Genomic DNA, 21,096 nt, shown 5'->3' with positions numbered 1-21,096 from the left:
AGCGGAGGCCGGCTCGCTCCGCGCTCCCTTTGCGGGCCGCGGAGAACCGGGCTGGCGCTGGTGTGCGGCGCCCAGCGGCGGAGCGCGCCCGGGGCAGCCGCGCTTTTCCCGGTGAGTAACTTTGCCTCGCCGGCTCGCCCCGCTCCGCGCCCTCTCGCCGGGTCCGCAGAAGCCGCCTCAGGTGCGGCCGTCGGTGGGGGGTGTGGGGCGGCGTCGCTCGGGTCTTCTCGGGCTCTCCTGCCCGCTCGCCTGGGCTGCGTGGGCTGGGGCGGGGGCCCGTGGGCTCCCGTGTGGGGTCGGTCGGGTTCGCCCCGGGAGGGGAGACAGAGCGGCCGCCCCGCGCCCGGTGCGCCCGCCGCGGGGCAGGCAGGCGCCTGCGGGAGTCGGGCGGCCCGAGCTGTGCCCGCCCGTGTGGTGGATCCGGCCGCCGCGGAGTCCATCTCTGCGTCGTCTGGGGTGGGGAGACGGGGCGAGGAGTTGCAGTCTTCCCGGCGTGTGTGTTCGAAAGAGAGCGGCACTTAGGGCGCGCGTCGGACCTTGTTCCCCTGGGAAGGCAGGGGGCGAGATCATGCATCCGTCCCAGCCTGTTGCCCACGATTTTTCCACCTTCCCGCGGCGGCTGGAGAGAACGAGAGACAACAATTTGACATCTCCGAGGGGGTGGGGGGGTCTTGATTTGGAAGCGGTTGCACGTAAAGCCACCCCATCGCTCGCTTCTTCAGAGCTCCTTGCCAGGTTCTTATTTAGACGAGCGACTTTTCGACTCAGAAGCGTTTCTTCTTTGTCATTCAGCTTGTGAATTTGAGGTTTGAATCGAGGCGATCGTTTGTCTGCCAGGAGCTGGGGAACTCGCATGCATGGCTTAACTGTTAAGAGAGGTTTTTTTTTTTTCTTTTTTCTTTTTCTCTCTCTCCTTTTTTTTTTTCTTAAACTCCCAGTGGAGGGAAAGGCAGTTGGCAGTGCGGGAGGCGGAAGCTCTTGAGAAGTCGGGTTCATTGGAACTGGCTTCACTTGAAGCATTTCGCATTCTTCCAGCAGTAATGCTTATTTGTAAATTGGCCCCCGTCCCAGGACACATTTTGATTTTTCTCTGGCTTGTACTGTGACGCAGCACTGCTGATGATCTTGTTTTCAGTTGATCGATTTGACTGAACTTTGATAGATCTGATTCTCATCCTGGCCCCCTTTTGGAAAGTGAACTTTGATGTGGTATCTTTTGGGTTCTGTGAAAGCTTTGGTGAGCCAGGAACCCAGGCTTTGGTAAAGCTTTGCTTGTCCAAGGCCCACAGTGTGAGTCTTTCCATAGGCATAAAGGAAAAGCCAAATTGGATTCAGAGTAGTGTTCACTTAATTAATTCTGTGTCTCCTTTTTTCTCTTCAGGTTAGACATTCTTTGCTATTTAGTCACTTAGCAAGTCATAGAGTGCCTACTGCATACCCTGCATTGATGACAGGGTCACCTCTTGGCTCTAAATTTGTTCATGGGCCCTTTTGGAAGCTCATCTTTGTGGGAAGGTAATTTGAACAAAGTGCTATGGGAACTCAAAAGAAGGAGCATTTCTACCTGCAGTTTGTTAGGGAAGGCTTCACGTAGGCATTCTGGGATGTTGTCAGGTACAGTGAGGTAGTGGGGGGGGGGGTAACTAATTGATCAGCTACAGGGTTTTGCATTAGATATGCATATATTCTGGCTGGACACAGTATCATGGAGAAATAAGATGGAGTGGTGCTTTACTCATTTCAGATCGGTTAGTACTTTGCTTCAGCAGTGGCACTCTGTTTATTGAACTGACTTGGAGAGAAACATGAAGGATCTTGCTTGCCAAAGTAAGAAATTTGAACTGTATCCAGTTAGTAATACAGGCTGCTAATTTTAAGCAGGGTAATGTCATGATAACATTTGCATTCCAGAAAGATATCTACTGCAATCTGGAGGATGACGGTGGGGATCCAGATGGTAGATAGGGAGACAGAGTATGTGTACTACAGGAATAAGTGCTCAGAATTTCTTTGTTCACACTGTCTGAACTTGACTTTTAATTCTAACACTGTGTAACCCCTTCTTCCTCAGGGTTCTTTGTTTTTCAGGCTTTGGGGTAAAACCTGGAAAAACATGAATATTAGAGTCATGCTTGGTTCACAGTAAGATTGAGTAAGATGTTCGTTGTTATTCTGTGTGAAGGCAGGCGAAGTAAAGATGATATGAAATTTACGAAGTATAATTGGTTCAATAGGGTAAGAGACTGGTTATAATTAGTGAAATAGATGTTTCCTTTTTGACTTGAGGCATTGGAATGGACTGGCTATGCCAGCCTTGGAGTCAGAATAAGAGTTGAATTCCATCCCTTATCCTCAGACTTTTTAATCCTTTCTGAGCTTTGGTTTCCTAACATTTAGGAAACAATCATAGTACCTGCCTAGTTGAGTTTGAGGATCAAATGAAATTACGCATGCAGTGCTCTTGGCAGAGTACCTAGCACATTACAAGTGCACAATAAATATTGGTTGTTCCTTTAGTGATGATGACATTAATGAGCTAGTACAGGGTTGGAAGATATGAGAGGGAGCAGTTAAAAAAATTGATGAAAGGAGTAGAGAAGGGAAGGTAATTAGTTTGGGACCAACCCAACAAGGTACTAATGAATGGTTGAGATATCTGTGGCAAACCTATTGGATTTAGTTGTGTCCCACAAGAGCTAGGGAAGAATGGAAAAGAAAGAAGTTAAAACCAAGCCTCTGGGTGGGTAAGCTTTAAGCTGATTTGGAGACATGGAGGAGAGTTTTTTGCTATTAGCAGTGCCAGGAGAGTTGAGGCTGCATATTAGGCATTTATATCCTTAAAATGCATTTTGGCTGCCATCACAGGGAGCTCCAGGCTTGTATAATCTCATTGGCTCTGTGTCCCCATCTCATCCTTTTCTTTCTTTGTTGCTCCATTCCTTCAAATTGAAATACTTTTTTTTTTTAAATGCAGAGTCATTTAACTTTTCTCTGTTTAAAAGTGGAAAGTTCATTTCGGGCCCACCTTCCTGTAAAACCCAACAAGGTTTCTAGAACAATGGTCTGCAGCCATTGCGAGCCTGCAGGTGTAGAAAGATTGAAAACCTCTGGTCTAAAGCCTTGGTTATGCTGGTCTGTGGACCTATATGCTGATAAGTGCTGGTTCACAAGTGTAAAAAGGTGGAATAATGCTGTTCCAGTAGAATCCAAACTCAGGTATCATGGATTCCACCATTCTACTTAATGCTACTGGTTAAAATTAAAAAAAGAAATCATTGTATCTTTATCATCTATATATCTTGCATAAGAAATTACAGTTGTCAAATACTTGACTAAAATAACCCTCTTATGTGGCCTGGGAAATTTACAAAATAAATTCCTGTTAGCTTTCTTGTTTCTCTTTCTCAGGAGGTATAAAACAGCAGTGGGAAAATGTGGTTGTATATACATTTTTTTGTTGATTGAACTTGTTTGATGGCTCTTTCTATTGGCTTAAATTAGAAGTTATTAAGAGGAATTTTTAATTTGTTTTTAATTTTATTTATTTATTTATTTTAAATTTTATTGAATCACCGTGAGATAGTTACAAGCTTTCATGTTTGGGTTACAATCACACAATGATCAAACACCCGTTCCTCCACCAGTGCACATTCCCCACCACCAATATCCTGGGTATACCCGTCTACCTCCCTTTCCCACTCCCCCCCTGCCTTTATGGCAGACAATATTCCCCATAATCTCTCTCTACTTTTGGGCATTATGGTTTGCAATACAAACACTGATCGGTTATCATGTATGGTCCTTTATCTACTTTCTTCACACATCTCCCATTCCTACTGGTTCCTCAAGCCATCATTTTCTTAGTGATCCCTTCTCTATTTTAGCTGCCTTCTCCCCTTTGCTCATGAGGCAGGCTTCCAGCTATGGAGCAATCTTCGTGTATCTACTCTCCTTAGGAGTCAGCCTCATGTTATGTTGTTTTGTAGTCCACAAATGAGTTCAGTCCTTCTAAGTCTGTCCCTCTATTTCTGACTCATTTCACTTAGCATGATGCTCTCCATGTCTATCCATTTATAAGGGAGGAATTATTTTAAAAAGCAAATTTTAAAAAGCAAAACTCACAGCATATAATAAACTGGGATGCTTTTAGAGGGACAGGATTTATAGTTTTTAATTGTTAGAATATGTTTCATAGGAGCAGGAATCATCTGTTTTGTTTAGTGAAGGACCAAAACCATAAAGTCATGAATCATTCATGCATGAATCAGTGAGTGAATTGGATCCGTGTGTGTGTGTGTGTGTGTCTGAGTGTCTGAGTGTGTCTCTGAGAGGGCGCATATTTGGTGATGCTCAGGAGTTACTCCAGGGTCTGCACTCAGAAATCACTCTTGGTGAATTGGTGAAGCTTGGAGGACCATATGTGATCCTGGGAATCCAGCCTGGGTTGGCCACATGCAAGGCAAGTGCCCTATCTGCTGTACTCAGGATCCATTGATTTGAAAGGTCTTCACTCTGACTTCTCCAGATCTTTGGAATAGTCACTGAGAGAAAACTTTTAAAAGAGATAGTGAACCAGCAAGGAAGCTTAAAATGCTTCATGTGCTGTAATTACATGAAGACATAGGAACTTTTTTTTTTAATGAAGAGTTATTTAATTTAAAGGGGAAAGTCCACTCCAGGCCCACCTTCCCATATAAAACCCAACAAGGTTTCTACAACAGTGATCTTCACCCACCAGTTCCAGATCAGTGTCAGCCTGCAAGGTATATAAAGGTTATATAACAATTTATGACTGTTAAGATTCAGCAGTTTTAGTATTAGCTGCTATAATTATTTGCATGATTCCCTCTTTCACATTTTATTGTGCCAGTTTGGGATGTGGGAGGGAGGAAGACTCTTATGTAAGTTGCAAAGATTTACTGACAACAGCTGCTTCATAACTTATTCCACTCTGTTATTAGCAAAATGTAGAGTCTTTGAAGTCTTAATAAGAAAAAATGGTGAAAATAGGTGAAACACTGTGAATAATAGAAGGTTTGAACAGAGTTTACACCTTTTATCTTCCCAGGCTAGAGATTTTCCACTATTGCTTCTGACACTCCAGATCCCTCAGTGGAAAACTTAAGTGGGTGAAAATTAATATTTCTCTAAATTGGAAGGGTCACTGTCACTGTCACTGTCACTGTCCTCCCGTTGTTCATCGATTTGCTCGAGCGGGCCCAGTAACGTCTCCATTGGAGACTTTGTTGTCACGGGGAGCTTGCCAGACTCTGCCGTGCGGGCGAGATACTCTCGGTAGCTTGCCGGGCTCTCCGAGAGGGGCGGAGGAATCGAACTCGGGTCGGCCATGTTGGCTGCGTGCAAGGCAAATGCCCTACCGCTGTAGGAGCAATAATAAATGGAAACAAATCCAGAAAATAAATAATGGGCAAGTAAAACTATGTATAGTATAGACAAGTATGATACAGTATATATATATAGTATATATAAATGTGCTTATTATGTAAGTATATCTGTAGCACTGTCCTCCAGTTGTTCATTGATTTGCTTGAGAGGGCATCAGTAGTGTCTCCGTTGTGAGACTTGTTACTGTTTTTTGGCATATCGAATATGCCACGGGGAGCTTGCCAGGCTCTGCCGTGCGGGTGGGATATTCTCAGTAGCTTGCCAGGCTCTCCAAGAGGAATGGAGGAATCAAACCCGGGTAGACCACGTGTAAGGCAAACGCCCGCCCTAGCCGCTGTGCTACTGAGAGTATCATGTGTCTAAATTATCATGACATTTATAAAATATACTGCATGGGAGCTAGGGGTATCCCTAGCTCAGTTGGTAGAGCATGTACCTACTATGTGCAGGGACTGACTTTGATCCCCAGTATCACATGGCTCTTGAGCACTGAGCACTGCCATGTCAGAAGCTCTTTGTGGTCCTGGTGCTAACTCCCACCAGCACTGCCATGTCAGAAGCTCTTTGGGTCCTGGTGCTAACTCCCACCAGCACTGCCCTGTGCTGTGTTGAGCTCTGTCAAAAGTGGTCTCAGGGCCTGAGCACGACCAGGTATAGTGCCTAATTAAAAAAAAAATACAGAGTACCAGAATGATAGTACAATGGGTAGGGTGCTTGCCTTGCACTTAGCAGACTTGGATTTGAGTTTCAGAATCCCATATGGTTCCCTCAGCCTGCCAGGAGTCAGCCTTTGAGCACCTCCAGGTGTGACACCCCCAAAAAATATTTTTTTAATTTAAAAACAAATAAATAGAATATAGGGGCTGAGTGATAGTACATCAGGTAGGGCATTTGCCTTGCAAGCAGTTGACTGGATTTAATCTGTGGCCCCCCAAATGGTCCTCCAATCCCACCAGGAGTGATCCCTGAGCATAGAGCCGGGAGTGAGCCCTGAGTACTACAATTGTGGCCAAATAATACCCCCCAAACCCAACCCCCTGCCCAAAATCCCAAATATTGTTATTGTTTCATATGTAAAAGATGAAAGATTTTAATTTTTTTCTTTATTGAAAGGGAAATCTTAGAGTTCTCTTAAAGATCTCTTTGCCCTTAGGAGTGCAAGGTTTATAGTAGGAGCTCTAGTCAAAAAAACCTTTATAACTAAATTTTGATCAGTGTAAAGTATACATGGTTCTAAAGCTTCAAAGTCTCATTTTTCTTTATTTTATAGATGAAAGTAAAGTAAGTCAGGGCAGGATGGGGAGGTTGGGAATTCTACAACACTGTACACCCTATTGGGATTTTGGTTATTAAAATCTTAGTTTTAGTTCTTTTTGTTTTGTTTTCATTCTTTATCAGAACTCTGAATTTTTTGTTTGTTTTTGCCATACCTGGTCACCCAATGGTGCTTAAGGCTTATTCCTGCTTCTTTGCTCAGGAATCATCCCTGGTGTGAGGCTGGGATTGAACCTGGGCACCTGGGTCCGCCTTGTGCAAGTCAAGGACCTTTACCCATGCACTGTCCCTTCAGCCACTTTATCAGAAGTCTTGTTATTATTCAGTCAAACAACTCTTAGTATTATTCAGTTTAAAGTCACAAAATATTAATGAACAAATAAATTGGAGCCCTTCACAGATTTATTGTGGCTATTCTAAATTTTTCTTCTATATCAATTTAATTGTATTCAACAAACCTCTAAGTTTACATGATGTGATCAGCAGTTGGCTGTGCTGAACACAAAAGATTATATTTCTTTGTAGAACTTAAAAATTTTAAATGACTTTCATTTAGTCAAATTATTGGTATCCAGTTGACCAATATACTTCATTTCTAATGCGTTGTCTTCTCAACTCCAGTAACTGCATTCCCATTGTATTTTATGACTCCTCCAGATTTTCCACATGACGGATCTTAAATTTATGTGTCCTGTTTCTGACCATATTGTCCTATCCAATCCTTCCAGCTCTCTTGCACTCATACTTTATCTTACACTCCCTTTCCTCTTGACAGAGTTTGCTAACTATTTTATTTTACCACATCTCCTGTTCCCTCTTGATTAACATCGATTAGCATCAAGGTTTTTTGTATTTAGTTTGGAACCTGTCCGACTTTGAATAGACTTTCAGTGGCATTTTCTTGCACTTGTTTTGGTGCTGTAACTGCAGTCATATGATATTTGTCTTTTTGTGTCTGGCTTTGTTTTATTTATTATAGTGACCTCCAGGTTCATCCTTGTTGTGGTTTGTGATAGGATTTCCTTCCTTCTTAAGGCTGAATAGTATCCCATTGTGTGCATAGACCGTATCATCCTTCCCTTATCCATTCTTCCCTGCATAGACATTTCAGTTGATTCTGCCTTTTTGCTATTGTGAAAAGTACAGTGGTGAACATAAGGTGTGCAAATATCTTTCCAAAGCCCTATGTGGTCAGTAGATGATTGTGTTTATATACTGAATAAGTGGAATTGCTGGGTCACTGATAATTAGTTCTATTTTTAATTTTTAGAATTCCTGTACTGTTATACATTATTGGTTGCACCATTTTACAAACTCACCTACAGTATACAGGAGTTCCGCTTTTTCTACATGCTCATTGATATTTGTTATTTGCTATTTTTATAGTAGCCTATTCTAATAGTAACTATTTGATAGTAACTATTCTAATAGTTATGCTAGCTCATTGTGGTTTTGATTTTCATTTCTCTCACCAGAGATGTTGTGTAGTGATGTTGAGTATCTCCTTATGCTAGTTGGTCACTTGTATATTTTCTTTGGAGAAATGTCTGTCTACTTAAAGCCTTTGGTACATTTTTTAAATTGGGTTATTCCATTTGTAGTTATTTTTTATGTGTTCTGGGTACTAAGCTCTAATCAAATCAAATATATTAATGCAGATATTTTCTTTCATATGTAGGTTGCCTCTTCACTTCAGAGGACACTGGTTATGTCCTTGTGTTTTTTTTTTGTTTAGTTTTTTTTTTTTTTTTGGCCCCTTCCCTTCCGTTCTTGTTGTAATGACAGGAAATCACACGCTTTGTTGTGTTGCCAAACAGTGGTGGCATGGGGATTACAGGGATCACATAGATCAAATTTGTCACGTGGGACATGTCTTCAAATACTTGAGGCCTCAATTTTTAAACTTTGTTGTTGATTTTAGTCACTATTTGTTCTGCATCTAAACTCTCATTCCTGCAAGGCAGGAATTTTTTTACTTTTTTCACTTTACCAAAGAGTGGCTGTCCCAGACTCCTGCCTGGGTGATGGTTTCTTTTGCAATGTCAAAGTGTTAGTTTGATATAGTCTCATTTGTCAAATTTGGCTTTTGTTGCTGGTGTGTTTAGTACAGAATCAAAGAAATTCTTGCTAAATTTAATTTCATGAAATACTTTTCCTCTATATTTTCTTTTATGAATTTATTTCATTTCTGATCTTCATTGATGTCTTTAACCCATTTGGAGTCAATTCTTAAGTATCCAGGCAAAAGTTTTGAACAAAGCTCTAAGACCTAGCTGATGGAAATGAAGGAAAAAGTGTTTAATATATGAAAAAGTTTCTTGCTTTTTGTGTTTTTGGCTTTTTGGCCACATTCTGCGGGGCTCAGTGCTTACTCCTGGCTCTGTGCTCATGTTTCAAGGGACCACATGGGGTGCTGAGAATTGAAATAGATCTGATGCCTGCAAGGCAAGATCGTACCTGCTGTATGGTCTCTCTGGCCCCTATATGGAATAATCTTAATAGTGGTGATGGTAGTGGTAAGGGTAAGGAGATAGACGGCAGTGATTAAGATTCCAGTTTCTTAGCAACAGTATCTGTTGCTGTTTCTTAGAATTATGATACACCAGTATGGAAATGCTCAATAGTCTATGGCTTGCTGAAACAGAGAAGAATTGTGAAGAAGCCAGATTATCAAGTGCATAGGATTCTATTCTTTGCCTCTAACACTAAGTCTCTAATGCATGCGGTTGATAGTTCCTGCGCATGTCTTTTAAGACCATCCTATAAGTGCCATTTGATAAAAATGTAAAAGGATTCATAACAACTAGGTGTCATGAAATACTTTTTAACCCATTAATTTCTCTAACTTTAGGCATGGTGTTTTCATTATAGATATGTTAGTTGATATTTTGACAGATTAATTTCAGACTCTTAAATTTTATATTTTCTCAGTCTTTACCTTTCTTCTCTATAGAATTTAAAACCTTATTTGTGAGGGTATTTTATTTTTTTGATCTTTGAGAATAAAATATAGAAAAAACATTTGACCCAGAATTTGTCCTGTGAACCTGAATTTCAAAAAATGGAAAGATATTTATAGAAAAATCTAAAAGTTGTGATAAGTGGATAAGTGTTTTATATGGGATATAGAAAGATCATAAAATCTGAGTACTCAAACATCAAAGGTATCTTTCAAATTATGGTGGTTTTTTTCTTATAAGGGCTGGAGCGATAGCACAGCAGGTAGGGCGTTCGCCTTACAAGCGGCCAACATGGCCGACCCGAGTTCGATTCCTCCGCCCCTCTCGGAGAGCCCGGCAAGCTACCGAGAGTATCTCGGCCACACGGCAAAGCCTGGCAAGCTACCCATGACATATTCGATATGCCAGACACAGTAACAACAAAGTCTCCAATGGAGACGTTACTGGGCCCGCTCGAGCAAATCGACGATCAACGGGAGGGCCTTTACCTTTACCTTTACCTTTTTCTTATAAAAGGTTTGTGTTATCAAGTTGCTCAGTATGAGTTTAGTCTTTCTAAATGTGACATTATAACTGATTTGTAGTTTGGGCTTACCAGGGGCAGTAAGTCTTATTATTGGAGAGAAACAAAAATAGACTTTTAAGTAATTTCAAAATGTTAATTCCTAGTACTGCTTGGTAACTCCATGAGAAGTATTTTCTTGGTTACTTGAACTGTTTCAAAAGAACCAAGCAGTCTATATTTAATTTGCCATACTTATAAATTTGTAGCTATCTGAGGTTGAAAGGTACATGTTTTCATTATTGTTTTGTTTTTTTCCTGAGCCACTCCTGGCATGTCTCAGGATTTACTCTGCGCTTATCCTCTGGTGGGATTTGGGAACCCTATGTGGTATGGAGCTCAAACCCAAGCATCTTCCATGCTTTGCTCCCTCTCCAGCTCCATATGTATTTTTGTAAAAAGTAACTTTTTAGAATTATAAAAGCAGTAAATACATTTAATAAAGAAAATTTAAGAAATACTAAACTATGAAAAAAAATAAAAATTAGTCATTATCTTTTCAGTAAATAGTTCTTTTAGAACTATTTATTTACCAAGTAATTGACTAGAGAGTCTGTGCTGTGTACCAGTCTAGATATTTTATATGAAAATGAATTACCAATCTTCTTTCTCAGAAATTGAGACATATCAAATAATAGTTTATTATTGAAACTTTGTGAACTGTGGCTAGTGACAGCTTATCATAGTTTATAAAGCTTAGAGTCATGTTTCAATACAAGTATATTTAAATGATAAGATAGCATAGAGGTGTCCTGTGGCAAGGCAAATGTTAATCATAAATTCTAGGGAAAACAAATGGCAGCACATTTCATCATTTTTGTCATTGTACAGGTCCTGATATAGCTGAATCCTTGGTTATGTCATATTGTGCCCTCTGCCCCTCATACTTCTCTACCCTTCTCCTCTTCCTCCCTCCCCCGCCCCACACACATTGGGTAATATTTGAATGCTTTTTATGTGGGATTCACTGTTGTAGATGATGAGATGGTGACATATGGCCATGAACAAAGTAAGTAGGACTCTGTTCTTAGGGAATGTATTTGCTTGGGTTGGGGGCAGGAGGAGAAAGAATAAGCAGGTAAGCAGATTAATAAAAGGATTGACAAGTACTAGGAAGAAAATAAGATGACATGTGATTAGAGCTCAAGGTCTTTTACACTGGTGGTTTAAATCTACAGCTGCTTTCCAGATTTCCTCTCAGGTTTTAGTTTGTCATCTTCACCGTGGAAACTTAATACTACCCCAAATAAACAAACCTTGTTGTCTTTATTTCTTGCCTTACTCTGTCCTGGAGATTTCTCACTCAGTGACACGCCTAACTAGCAAAAGTGAGAAGGAATTAAGAGGAATTAAGATACCTTAACAAGGCATCAGGAAAAGAATTTCTCAGATAATTTGGCTCTTCATAAAACTGGAAGTTTGTTGGGTTTATATAAACTTTATAGTATTTCAACAGTATTTACTGTTTTTATATTCTGAACTGAGAAAAAAACCCTATCAGTTATTAGGAGAGAAGGAAAAGGAGAAGTGATTGTATCAATTCTTTTGGAATTTGTAGTTTTATTTTAAGGGTTCCACATCTCTTCAAAAAAAAAAATTGCCCTCTCTGTCACCATTTTTAAAGTCTTGATTAGTAACTTTCCCAATTAGACAGTCTTTACAATTGATGTGTAAGACTTTTGTGCCTTGCTTTCTTGGGTACATAAAATTTTGGAGTGTGACCCATGACTCATCAGTTGACGTTGTGGTGCATTTTTAGAAACAAAGAATGTGATAGCAGATTTCCATTAAGCAGCAGTAATGAAAATAATTAAAAGAAAACACAAATTTGTTTCTGTGCTGGTGTTATTACAACTGTATGTTAAATTGGGTTCTTAGAAATGTGTTACAACATTGGACATTTCAGTGAGTTTGAGCAGAATGGTATGTGACTTGAAAAAGATTCTTATATGCAGCTTTTCTCTGAAAAAAAAAAAAGCAACTGCTTTTCTCCATTTTTTGAAATACAAATTCATCAGTTCACTTTACAGATAAATATACTTAATAGGCTTGTTTTTGCTTATTTGATTTTGAAACAAATAGAAGTAATGAAGAAAAAAATTGGACATAATGTATTTTTATTGCTCCATAAGTTTATGTTTTTGATATATACATCTTATGTGATTCCTTTGATTTTTCTTTTTAGTCATGTATATAAGAACCAAGTTAGGCTGCTTTTCTCTTCCTACTTTGATTTCCTTTTGTACACGCTCCAGCCCTGGTATTGTCCTATACACTTAAATGTCACTCTGTACAAAAGATACTTTATGAAAAACAATTCTCACAGCTCCTCTTCGTTCTTCAAAACACCCAGTTCCTCCAGAGTTGACTACAATTAATAGTTTTTGCATGCCTCTAGTCATATTTTTGTGTGTAAATTCATGTGTATCTCATATAATTTGTGTATATTAAAAGATTAAAATTTTTTTTGTTTTCTTAACAACTAAGAGTTTGGAATTTTTCTCCCCTCTTTTTATCATCTTCCAGGTATGAGTGAAATTTATCTCATCTCACATATTTCTCTTAGCAGATCTCTAGAATCCATGTTGTTGCAAATGATAAAGATTTTATCAATAAAATATTTTTTTTTCTTTTTGGGTCACACCAGGCGATGCACAGGGGTACTCCTGGCTTTGCACTCAGGAATTACTCCTGGAGGTGCTCAGGGCATGCTGAGAATCGAACCAGGGTTGGCTGCCTGCAAGGCAAAAGCCCTACCCACTGTGCTATTGCTTTAGCCCCTAAAAGATTATTTTTATTTATTTATTTATTTTTTATTAGTAAAAACACCATGAGGTACAGTTATAGACTTACAAATTTTTGTGCTTGGGTTTCAGTTATACAATGATCAGGTACCCATCCCTTCACCAGCGTCCATCCTCCACCACCACGGGTCCCAGCATCCCTCCCACCCCCCATCCCCCCTATCCCACCCTGCCTCTGTGGCAGGGCATTCCCCCTTGTTCTCTCTCTCTTCTTTTGGGTCCTGTGTTTTGCAAGAGAGGCATTGAGTGGCAAAAAGATTATTTTTAAACATACAATCTTCTGTACTTTTGATATAATGAGCTAATTTTTTTTTTAATTTTGTGGCCACACTTGGAAGTGCTCAAGGCTTAGCCCTGGCTCTGCAATCATTCCTGGTGGGATTTGGGGGACCCTATGTGGTTTTTGTTTATCCTTGTTTAATGCTTGTTGTCCTGATTTTGTATATGAACTTGTAGCTGTATACAAATTTTTGAAAATTTCTCTTTTTTTGCCCCCTAACTTTCTTTAAACACCATGGTTTACAAGGTTTATAATACAGTTGTATAGGGCATTCAGTATTCCAACACCAGTCTCACCATCAGTGTGACCTTCCCTCTATAGTGTCCCCAGTTTCACATGACTTCGACCCCCCCCCCAAGCTTGCCCCATAGAAGGCACAAAATAATTTATCTTATATTGTTTGTTACAACAAATGATAAATGGAATTATAAAATAAGAAATGGTTCAGTTAAAGAAAATTTGTAAAATTTGGTATATTTCTCAATTATAGCACAGTGGTAGGGCATTTGCCTTGCACATGGCCGATATGGTCAACCCGAGTTGATTCCTCCACCCCTCTCGGAGAGCTCGGCAAGCTTCTGAGAGAGTATCTTTAGCTTGGCATCTCTTGAGATTAGTTGTGAAGCTGGACCCTTTCTACGCAGAAGGCTGTTGAGTGTCTGCGCTTCTGGGGCTTCAAGCAGTATAGAGGTGGGGGTGGGTGAGACCTGCCCATCCCCATTCTGAGAAGGACCTAGAGTTTTTAGCCTAAAGACTGGTAGCTTGGCATCTCTTCCAAGATCATTTGTGAAACTGGACTATTTATATGGCTGAGGCTGCAGAGATATGGGTGTGGCTCTTGGGGCTTTGGCAAGATGGAGATTCAGTCCACCCCCCTTCTGAGGACAACTGAGTTTTCAGCCCAGCGACCAGTCTACCTGTCAGTTTCATTGGTTTGACATCTCTTCTGAGACTGAGAGAGCCTTTATCTTTAGTATTAAATGATTTTGAGGAGTCAGCATATAAGAAAGTCATTCTAGTTTACTAGTACAATTGTTTTCCTTGTGACCAAATTGACTGTTGTCCTCCTCTCCCCCACCTCCACCCTGTCCCCAGGAGAGTAGGAACAAGTGACAGTGTCTTCAGGTTGATATAAATCTCCTGGTTTGTCTGGAATTATATTGCATGTCGCTTATTTATTGCCTTCTTGTTTTAGCTTGAATGATGGAGGAGAAGGAGGAAACGGGAAAATTCTCAGTTTCAAGTACTCATTCACTAAACATGAACTTTGGAAGTAGGCTGACCAGGATTTGAATTCTATCTTTGTCATTTTCAGCCTTAGTTATTTTCACCTCCTAATCTTTATTTTCTTCATCTATTCTAAGATGATGACAACTGTTTGAACTACTTCTTAGATTTGTCTGGAAAATGAAGTAACTCCAATAGTGCCTCAGTGTAGAGTTAGTAAATAGAGGTTTGAGGCAACAGCTAAGTCACTGGAAATAAAATTTAAGTATCTTTGTGTTGTTTGCAGAGGAAGTAAAGCAGGGAGGTGATAAACTGAGATGAAAATGAACTGCAGGTATGGTTGGTTCTGAGTGGACATTTGACATTTATGGATTTCTCCTAAAGACATTGGATCAGTAGGCAGCTATGGAATTACCCCAAGGTCATACTTAACATTTATAGTGCTACTTGGGAAGGAAAAGTTTAAAGTAATGGATTTATTTTTTTATTTTTTTTGGTGTTTGGGTCACACCCAGTGATGATCAGGGGTTACTCCTGGCTCTGAACTCAGGGATTACTCCTGGCAGTGCTCGGGGGACCACATGGGATGCCTGGGATCAAACTTTGGGTTGGCCGCATGCAAGGTAAATGCCCTACCAGCTTACTATCACTCTGGCCCCTAAAGTATTAGATTCCCCCCAACCCCCCTTTTTTGTCTAGCTTACTTGAACCAGCAACCCCTACTCTCCTTTTTTTCTGGGTATCCACTTTTTTTTTCCTTACATAGTCTTTCTATTTCTGGGAAAGATAATGTTTTGCTTTAGTATGAGTCTAACTGTGACCCACTAAAGTTTCATAAGTCTCTGGCTACACTGATTTAGGATGGGTTCATGAAAAACTATCAGAGGTAGACAAATATAATTATGCTTTTTTTTTTTTTGTAATGTTGTGGGAGCTCAAAGGGACTGTGACTATGTGACGGTAAGAAAACTAGGTATCAGCTGCCACACTGAGTTCAGCATGTGTCCAGAGGAAACAGATTGGGAAAGTCCTGAGTCCAGTCATGCTAATCAGCTTCAGTCAGGTTTTCTGGTTTTTGCAGCTGAAAGACACTTGGCTACTCCACTAGCATGTGTCTATCAATAGAATGTTACTTCAGGGCTTCTTATACTTCCTGATTCTATACACAGCCTGATTCTGGCTATAATGCCAACTAAAGTGTAGAACTTTCAATTTAAAGAGGGAGAAAGATGATCATTGCTATGACTACTAAGAAGGAAACATAAGGTGATATGTAACAGGGACCTACCCTAGTTCTGTGTGCCATAATGAAAAATTTGGGGAAGAAATGACATTTTGAAAGATTAGTGAGTTATCTAAGATGGAATAGGTAGTGGAAAAGAGTATTCCATGCTTATGAGTTATTTGTTAAGATCTTAAAACAAGTCATGACATTTTCAAAGAACTAATAGAAAAATCTGTGAGGTGAAGAAGTGAAGTCTATGATGTCTGTGATAAGAAATAAAATCTGGAGAGTCAAGTCAGAACAAAATTATGCGGAGCAAAATGGCAAGACTTCTTCATGAATTAGCTATGGGAGGTGAGGGATAAAGCGGTAGCACTGATTCCTTCTTAGTTTCTGGTTTGTGCATCTGTGTGTTGAGTGTTAGTGATCCCATTCACAAGAGCAAAACCAGTTTGTGGTGGAATTGACTCTAGCTTTGAATTTGGAAATATAAAGGAATTGTTGAAGCAGTCAGGTATGTATTTTGATTTATCATGCTATGTTCCCCATCATCTTTTTCTTACCTAAAGCATCACTTCCTCAGAGAAGCTTACTTTGAAGCTTTTTGTGATATTTTTCAAATCATTATAGCATTTTGTGTGGTGTTGGTTAATGCCTTGGTCTGGTCTAGACTAAGCTCTGTGAAGACAACAGCTGTTTAACGTTTTACAGTAACCCTATCCTCGAGCCATCCTGCACGCAGAAATAGTTAACTGCTCTTGATTGTATCATGAATTTTCTGTGACTTAATTTATATACCTCTGCCTGTTATGTATCCATGTTAGTTAATCTGATTGGGGAAAACATGCAAAGCTTTTACTTATTTTAATGTCTTGTTTTACTGTCAGGTTTTCTTTATTTAGAGTGTTTTCATGGAAATAGTTACCAAAAGATTTTCAGGTTTGCCTTCTGAGTGATATTGCTGAAATTATTAACCAGAACCCAGGAATATTTATTTATGTTCTTATTGTGTTTGAGGTCACATGATTTCAGTAGTGTTAATGTTTATGGAATATAAAGTTACTGCTTTACCACCACCACCACCACCCTCCTCTGCTGTTCTTTTTTTCCCCCTTTTCTTTTTGGGTCATACCCAGTGATGCATAGGGCTTACTCCTGGCTCTGTACTCAGGAGCTCAGGAGTTACTCCTGGCGGTTTACAGGGGACCATATGGGATGCTGGGAATCAAACCCAAGTCGGCCTTATGCAAGGCAAATGTCCTGCCCACTGTGCTATGGCTCCAGTCCCCTCTGCTGTTGTTAATGTCACTTTAGTCCACCTCTTCCAGTCCCTCCACAACTTGGTAACCTCAGTTCTGTAGTCAGAGTACAAGGGTTTATTATTATTGGTTACTGTTCAGTCCCTTGCTTTTTATTTTTGTTTCATCTTTTTTTTTTTTTGTACCAAGAGAGATCATCTGTTATTCTTTCTCTGGCTTGTTTCACCTAACATAACTCTTTAACTGAATCCATATTGTAGCAAAAGGCAAGATTTCATATTTCCTTACAGCTGAGTAGTTTTCCACATACTGTTTCTTTGCCCGTTTATATATTGTTGAACACCGGAGTTGCTTCCAGTTCTTAGCTATTTTCAGTAATGATGCAGTGAAGATAGGTGTGCACATGTATTTTCATGTTAACGACTTAGTATTCCTGGGACAGGTGCTAAGGATCACTGGGTCATGAAGGAATTGTATTTCTCAGTTTTTAGAAAGTCTCCATACTGTTTTTCATAGAGGCTGACCCTTTGCTATCTAGGGGATGCCTCAGCTCAGGACTTGTGGATCACTCCCAGTGGTGCTAGTGAGTGGGCCATTTAGTGCTGGGGATCAAACTTCATCCTCCTGCATATATTCTAGCAATATCTCTCTGTTTTCCTTTTCCATTTTTTTCTTTTTTGTGATGTCCATTGACAGATAAATTCATAAAGAATTTGTGGTATACTTGTACAATGAAATATTATGCAGCTATCAGAAAAGATAAAACAAATGCAGTTTGATGCGACTTGAAAGGCACTAGAGTTTATCGTGTTATGTGAAATAAGTCAGGGAGAAGCAAATACCGGATGCTCTTACTCATCTGTGATATATAGTGAAGCAGAGCAGGAATTGGTGGTATTGAATTATAGCAACTCTTTAGTCTTTGATTACAAAAACAGATTACCAAGCAGTGTGTGTGGAGGGATGGGTATAAAGAAGAGGCAGACTAGGATGAAATGGAAGGGCAGTGTTGGAGAGTGTTGGGCACTTTGGTGGTGGTGAAGGTACAGTAACTATGTACACCAATGCCATAAAAATCTTTTTATCTGAAAAAAATCTTGAACAGAAAAAAATTAAATACCTTCATGAAGTTCTTTTCATAATTTTTTGGGTGAGAATTTATTATAGAAATAAGGGTAATTTGGTTTTGTTAAAAGTAGGAAATTTGAGATGTTCTTGTTCTTTTTGATGTGTGCCAGTCTCTGCGGCATGAGAAATCTCATTTTTGTTTTGATTTGCATTTCAGTGATGATTAGTGTTGTAGAGCATTTTTTCATGTACGTTTTGGCTATCCATATTTCTTTGTGCAAGTTTCTGGTCATCTCTTCTCTTTTTTTTTTTGATGGAGTTGGATGTTTGTTTCTTGTAAAGTTCGATCATGATCACCATCATCCTGTTGTTCCTCGATTACCTCGAGCAGGCACCAGTAACGTCTCCTACGCCCTAGCCCTGAGATTTTAAAAAGTGCCATATTCAAGGCTCTTTCAGGGTTAGGAGAATGAGACCATCATTGTTACTGGTATTTGGCTAGTGGGTACACCACGGGGAGTTTGCCAGACTCTGCCGTGTGGGCAGGTTACATTCGGTAACCTTCCAGGTTGTCCAAAGTAAGAATGAGATAATAAGATGTCACATGGCTGCAAATGTGGCCGTGCGCTTCCGGGAGCTGTTCTATTAGTGCCTTATATACTTTGAACATTATCCCTTTATCAGTTGAGTGTTGGGTAAATATTTTTTCCAATTCCATGATAGCAGCCACTATTTTGATACCTTTATGTTTGAAAATCTTTCGTTGTTGTTTAACAGAAGATGTTGATGCTCTACGTACACGCGTATGGGGACACGCACGCACGCACGCGCACACACACATTGAAATGTTTACCTTTCTTCTATAGGTGCCTACTTACGGTCTTTTTTGCATCAATGGTCAAACTTCGCTTATTATTCTATTAGCTTGAAAAGTAAGTTTTACTTTTTAAACAAGTGAACCTGATTTTTGGTATAAAATTGCACATGGCCATTTTAGAACACATGGAAAATATAGATAAGCATAAAAAGTGAGTCACCTGTGGTTCCTGTTCATTAGTATTGCTTTGAAAGTTCTACATATTTAAAGCAATTATATTAAATCTTAGTGTAGATAAGTTTTATTTGAACATATTGACCAGTGATCTATAATTAACCAATGTATATGGGTTTTATATATAGCGTAAAAGTTTTTAGGTAAATATTTTTAAATGAGAAGTGTTCAGCTCATTCCCTAATCCCTTATACACAGCTCTCCCCACCAGTACTCTTCATTGCCTGTGAAGATCATTAGTAGATGATAGTGTTCACACAGTTAACGATGCACTTATGTTCCTTTTCTGTCTAAAGTTAATATATTCAGTAATGGCATGTTTTGGTTGGGGGAACACTCATCAGTGCTTAGGGGACTCTGCAGTGCCAGGGATAGAACCTAGGAATGGGCCTTTGAGCCATCTCCGTAGCGCTGTCATTTTTATATTTATTTCTCCTTTAACTTTGAAATTAGAGATTAATCTGTATGCAGTAGTGAATTATGTGATATAAAGACTGACTCATCTACCCTCCTTTTCCATTACAAAGCTTATTGAAGATAATATTTTCTGGTTATATTTGTTAATAGCATTTTACCTATTTCAGAAATAATGTTTCTTATGTAATTGCCAGATAGCATGTTGCTGCATGATCGAGTATTTTTACACATTGTACACCTCACTCCCCCCACATCTGTACGTACATATATTCTCAGAACACACTTTCATTTGTACTTTTTCAGTTCTTGAACCATAGCAAAAATATGGCTGGCAGGGACACAACATCCAGCAGAGTAGAAACATGTTGAGCTATTTCTACCTTGTTAATTAAGCACATATTAGGATGGGCTTAATAACAAAAAATGCTATAATTATCAGATCATTGATGAAAAAAATCTGTGGCATAGGTACTCAGTGGAGTACTACTCGACTATTAAAAATAAAGTTATGCCTTTCCAGACAACATGGAAGGAATGCGAAGGATTCTACTCAGCAGAGTAAGTCAGGAAGTGAAGGACAATTACCGGATGGTTTCACTCATGTGAGATATAAATAACTAAAGCAAACTGGCCAAATACAACAAAAATAACTCCTTAGTCTCTGTAAAAAGATGTTGCCAGAGGGAAAGGGAGAGAGGGTGGAAAGAATGGGTGGACAGAGTCATTTTGATAATGGGATACCAATTTGGTGGGTGCAGTGAATCTCATACATATATAGAAGTGTGAAGCTGTGACATCTGTAATTTTATAATACTGGAAGGGAGAAAAGCAAAAACTGATTTGTAAATGCAACCTGGTTTAAACATAAGTGTGAGTAATGAAAATGATCTTTTATCTTTTAGTAGAAAAATAAATTCGAATTTATTCTCATGCTGCATATCAATCACATTATAGTAATTATAAAAAGTATCTTAAAGGTTATACAGATAAACAAATAGGGGCAAATCTTTTTCTCACCTTGTTTTGGGGAAGGGGGTAAGGCTAATGGAAAAACTCAATTATTGGTTACATGGACACTGACATGCCACTTGACAACTAAAAGGTAAACTAGAGGGCTGGGAAAAGCAATTGAAATAATGTGATGAAGAGTTTTTAATCTTTCTATATTGAGATCATGTATTAGGCTCATATTCATAGAAATACCAAAAATGGAGTCAAGTGAATATACTCTTTAAAAGGAATTGGGCTAATAATCACATATTTAATTTAGCTAGAATTAAAAAGATGCACATTGAATAAAAAGTGAGTTGTGATTTTTGTAATTTCAGTGGTCATAGTCATAAATATTCAAAAGAAAATTTGGAATTGGAGAGATAGTAAAGTGGATAAGTTTATTGCTTTGCTTGTGGGTCCCCCAGGTTGGATCTTTAATGCCCACATATTCAGTCCCTACCAGGCGTGATCCATGAATGAACATCCCAAAGTAAACCTTAAGCACAGCTGGATGTGACCCCCAAACCCAACACAAAATGGGTTAGCATACTTACGCTCTGTTAATATCC

The 21,096-nt window shown here is 39.4% G+C and overlaps 1 protein-coding gene across 2 annotated transcripts in view; it reads left to right on the top strand.

Moving 5' to 3' along the window:
* LNX2 (ligand of numb-protein X 2) overlaps positions 1–21,096 on the top strand; it is a 72,129-nt gene continuing 51,033 nt past the window's right edge. The window contains exon 1 of one of the 2 annotated variants that reach the window (XM_056110043.1): positions 1–111. The gene's annotated coding sequence lies outside the window, so the exon portion shown is untranslated. Of the gene's footprint in view, positions 112–1,233; positions 1,291–21,096 lie in introns of those variants that run through there. The other variant, XM_056110044.1, reaches the window with a different exon arrangement.

This window comes from Sorex fumeus, unplaced genomic scaffold, assembly GCF_029834395.1.
Source record: "Sorex fumeus unplaced genomic scaffold, SorFum_2.1 ptg000008l, whole genome shotgun sequence".
NCBI classification, from domain to species: Eukaryota; Metazoa; Chordata; class Mammalia; order Eulipotyphla; family Soricidae; genus Sorex; species Sorex fumeus.
The sequence above is the reverse complement of the archived record's forward strand: the minus strand, read 5'-3'. Positions and strand labels throughout refer to the sequence as shown.